Source organism: Pteropus medius, unplaced genomic scaffold (assembly GCF_902729225.1).
Source record: "Pteropus medius unplaced genomic scaffold, Ma_sr-lr_union100, whole genome shotgun sequence".
Classification (NCBI taxonomy): domain Eukaryota; kingdom Metazoa; phylum Chordata; class Mammalia; order Chiroptera; family Pteropodidae; genus Pteropus; species Pteropus medius.
The window spans coordinates 21,912,880-21,917,231 of record NW_024349797.1 but is presented as its reverse complement, the minus strand read 5'-3'; the positions used below and the strand labels follow the sequence as shown (position 1 = coordinate 21,917,231).

The window sequence follows — 4,352 nt, the reverse complement described above, 5'->3', positions numbered from 1 at the left end:
TGGGGGGCAGGGGAAGGACCGATGCACCAAGACACACCACATATATGAGAGATGGGCATGGAGGAGAGGGGATGGGGGTCTAGAGTTGAAAGGCAGCAGCAGAGGGACCCCAGGGGCAGAGAGAGATGACAAATGGCCCTTAAAGAAGCCTGAACTCCAGTCTGGGGTTCCCCCCAAAAGCCCCGCGGGAGGGCCTGTCAGAAAATGAGGCCGGGACCCCGGAAGCGCCTGGAGGCAGCGGACGCGGGGGGACCACTGAGCAAAGGGAGGCCGAGGCAAGGACACGTGCGCCAGGCCTGCCTTTGTCCCCTCTGGGCGGCCGCCAGCAGCTCCAGCTGGTGGACTCACTGGTTCCCACTGACACCAGGATCACCTGCTGGGTGGGGTCCCGCCCCGCCAGGCTAGTGGGCCAGGTTTTACTTGATCGTATTGAGAAAGCACGTGTTGGTAGGAGAAGCCTCAGCTCTGAAGGGGAAGAAAATATGACAAACTGGCCCCCAAATTACGAGTGAGGATCAGGGGCCTGGACGGGACAGAGGGGAAGAGGTCGGGACTAGGGTTCCACAACAGAAACCCTTCTCTCTCCCCGGCAGGCCCAGCGGCCATGGCAGAGATTCATGTCCTCATCCTTCTTCCATTTTTACAGGAAGGGAAACTGAGGCTAAGCTGGGCAGTCACTGGCTCCACCTCAAGGCTCCGATGGAGGGAAGGAGGAAAGTCACCCTCTGTGAAGGTCCCCAGAGGACACTGAGGTCCCCCGTGAGCCTGGGGAGGCTGAGAGGGAAGACGTGGGGACGACTGCGGTCCCTGTGGGCTGGGGCAGTGGCGCGCGTCCAGAGCACGAAGCTCGGGGTGCAGACTCCCAGCCCGCCAGCACGGCCTGCTGGGCGGACCCCGGCTCCCCGAGCCGGACCTGCGCCCGCACCGGGGCCGCGCACGGAGATCCCTGCGGAATGAACGAATGAAATCTACTTCCCTGTGACAAACGAGGGGCGGGACACTGGGAGGGCTCCGGGGACTTGTCCAAAGGCACAAACTGCTGTCTCTCCTGGCAGAAAAGAGAAAGAGGAAGAAGTCAAAAAAGGATGAGAGACGGCAGAGCCTCCCTGCCCGGAGCCGGTGTCCACTCACTGAGGACAGCGGGGACAGTGGGACAGCCTGCCACGAGGCTCGAAGGTTTGTTTTCAATGTTCCCTTCCCCTCGCCGAGAGGAGGCCCCAGCGACCCCCACAAACCAGACTCGGCTCTGGCCAGGGGCCACGGGGTTTCAAAGTTTGAAGCTGGCCCTGTGCACAATGTTCACTTTCGAGCCGGAGGCCGACTGCCCACATCCCGCCCGAACTTCCTGGGGCAGCGAGATTTATTTAAGGAAGGAATAGAACCCCCACGTTGGCGCCATGGGCTGAAAAATGCTCCACTCCAGGCAATTTCAGGGATTAAGGTTACATATCTCTTAATGAGTCACGGGCAGAGGCAAAGTGGGGTCGGCTGGAGAAGGGGGACAGGCCTCGTAGTGAGGGGGTACGAGTCCTCTAGGCCAACGACCCCCGTTCTCTGCCAGGGATACAATTTGTCCCCCAGCATGCCCTTACAATCATCCTTTTGTGCATTTATTCATTCTTTCATTCGACCAGCCACTCTGCACAGGTTCTGGAATGGGAGGTGGGGGGTGGGCCTGAGGCCCCCAAGACCAAGCACCCATAGTCGCGGAGCTCAGGTCTGCTTGGGAAGGTAGACACCTAAACAGGTCCTGAAACAAGCAACAGGAGAGGTCTCTGAACAGAGGTCAAGTTCGTGCCACATAACATTTCTGCGTGTGGTGAATTCCTCCCTCCAGCTATAGAGCAGCCTGAGGACAAGAGGACGAGCTTGTCACATGCGGACTCGGGGAGGGGCTGCCAGGTGGCACCCAAGGCCACGAGTGCGAAGATCTACCCACCTCTCTTTCCTCCAAAGATGTCCGAAGACCCCACTGACCTGACCTCAGGAAGCCCAAGTGGCCAACCAGCTCTGATCATGGCTACAGCCTTTTAGCGTCCCCCGAACCACAGAACGGGGCAGAGGGAACTCATAATGAGGGCCACGACCAGCCTGGTGGCAAGACGATGTGGCCCCCGGCACCCTGGCTTCACAGTGCTGACCACGACGGTAACGGAGTAATTCTGCCATCTTTGCTTAAAACCCACCTCCCAGCCGAGGCCTGAGCTTCTCTAGGGCGGAGATGGGACTCGGCTGCATCTCTGAGCCCGGCTCTGGCACCGCAGAATGGGCCCAGCATGTTTTTCATAAGTTAAAGAACGAACGATGGATTCCCCAGAGATTTCCTGATCCCCTGACCTTCCGATGGGCTAGAGTGACACAAAAAAGAACTCTTGTCCTCAAGAAGTTCACAGTCGTTTGGGAGAAACGGGCAGCTCTTCATTGGTAAAGGAACATGGGCTCTGTCAGGGTATGGGCGAGGAACGGATGAGTCAAAAATGACAGGTGGGAACAAAGGGCTGTGGGAAGCCAAAAATGAGGGCGAGGGATTGTGACATTGTGAACGGCAGGTGACATCTGGGCCGGCTTAGCACAGAGCTGAGCAGCCAATGGAAAGTACCAGACTAATACTCATTGGAAGTTGTTGGATGCTGTGAGTTCGATATACGGCTTTACCCGCGAATTCAGGGCAATGCGAGACTCAACTCTTCTGTCCTGTGTGCGCTCACCGGTCAGCCAAATCTTAGGTTCTGGCCCAGAGCCATCGGTGGGGGCCCGTCCCCGCCACCTGCTGCTGCGGCCTCGCCTCTCGCAGGAGGGGCTGGTGCTGGTCCAGACGGGAGAGCGCCAACCAGCAGACTCAAAGTCTGGGTCACAGAAGCCCATGGTTAAGGAGGGACGTCTACCTGATTCAGTCTGAAGCAGCAAGGCCAGGGCCAAGGGTTTGTGTCGAAATCAAATCCTCGCGAAGGAGAGAGCCACATTCCAAGCCGGCGACGGAGGACGGATGCGAGCCAGGAAGAGCAGGTGAAATCCGGGGTCAGGAGCTGGCCAAGACGAGAGAGGAAGAGGAGTGGTCAGTGTCAGGCACAGAATGGGCGCTGAACACATAACTGGGGTGGAGGGGGGAGGGGAGAGAAGGAGCGTTGGGGGCAAAGGCCCCGCACAGAGCAAAGGTGTTCCCGATTCACTCTTCTCGTTTTCCGTCCGTAGGAGAAGGTCATGTTATGCTGCCTTAACGGAGTGGTCTGGGCTGGCCCATCCACCCAAAGTGGCATTCTTCCAGAACTTAGTGGAACTTCTCGGACAGAGGTATTTGAGTATCACAACCATCTGCGAGCTTTTAAATAAATGAGATTGAAACCATCCATTACAACTAGTTTGGGTTATTTCCGAGGCAGCTGTTCCCTCCGAGGGACTAGTATGTCGGACAGGTACTATGTCATGGAAGGACCTTCACAGTGAGCTCTCAATAGACGAGTTCAACTCCCACCACAATCCAGCAGGTGGGCGTCGTTACCCTCACCTAACAGACAGAGCCGAGGCTGGGTCCAGGGAGCTGCGCATCTAACCTGAAGTCCCACAACTAGAACCAGGAGGAACCCGGTTTGAGCGGAAAGGCGAGGAGCGGGCTGGCCCACTCACAGGGGACACAAAAACAGGACTGGGTTACTTTCGATCTCCTGTCTTGGCCGAGGCTGGGGCAGCTTTTGGGAAGACCTAAGGCTCCCACTGCACCGTGCCAAGACACCATTGCCCAAGGACGGGCTGACGTCCAGCGCAGTCAGGACTGCCAGCAGCCCATCTCGCTGCCTGGCACCGGACACAGGAAGCTGGACTCCAGGGAGAATCTGGCCTTGTGTAGGAGGATGTCACAGACCATCCGACACACAACCCGCTTCCCCACAGAACGGCTCCTAGGCCATCCTGAGAAGGGCCCCCGTGGTTCCACGAAAGCACATGTATCCTTAGCTACTCGTTCACTCGCTCAGCAGTAATTCACTGGGTGCCTCCCGGGCTCAGGGCTGGGCAGGGACTGGGGATCCAGAGATGAACCTGACCCAGGGCATGTCAGTTCAGCGATGCCATGTAAACTAACACCCACGACAGACTAGGACCGGCGATCTGGGTGAGGTATGTACAGTGTGCTGAAGCTGGGGTGTGGCTGGCTCTTTGGAGGGGTCAGAGAAGAAGTCGCCGTGTGAGTTCGTTCACTGGTTGCCTCACATGTGGATCAATGACCGCTTCACTCCTTCGGTGACTGACCCCCTCACTTATTGATTCATCCGCTTATTCATTCATTCATTCACTCATAGAGTAGTTAATTTATTCTCAGATTACATACTAATTCCTTGACTCATTTACTCACGCAC

General features: G+C 57.3%; 1 long non-coding RNA gene across 1 annotated transcript in view; it reads right to left on the bottom strand.

Annotated features, from left to right (window-relative positions):
- Positions 1 to 802: 802 nt before the first annotated feature.
- The window catches only part of LOC120619701 (uncharacterized), a 77,418-nt gene continuing 73,868 nt past the window's right edge, over positions 803 to 4,352 (bottom strand). The window contains exons 33-34 of the long non-coding RNA XR_005657615.1: positions 2,886 to 3,026; positions 803 to 1,048 (exon numbers count right to left, since the gene is read on the bottom strand). This is a non-coding gene — a long non-coding RNA (uncharacterized LOC120619701). The remainder of the gene's footprint in view (positions 1,049 to 2,885; positions 3,027 to 4,352) is intronic.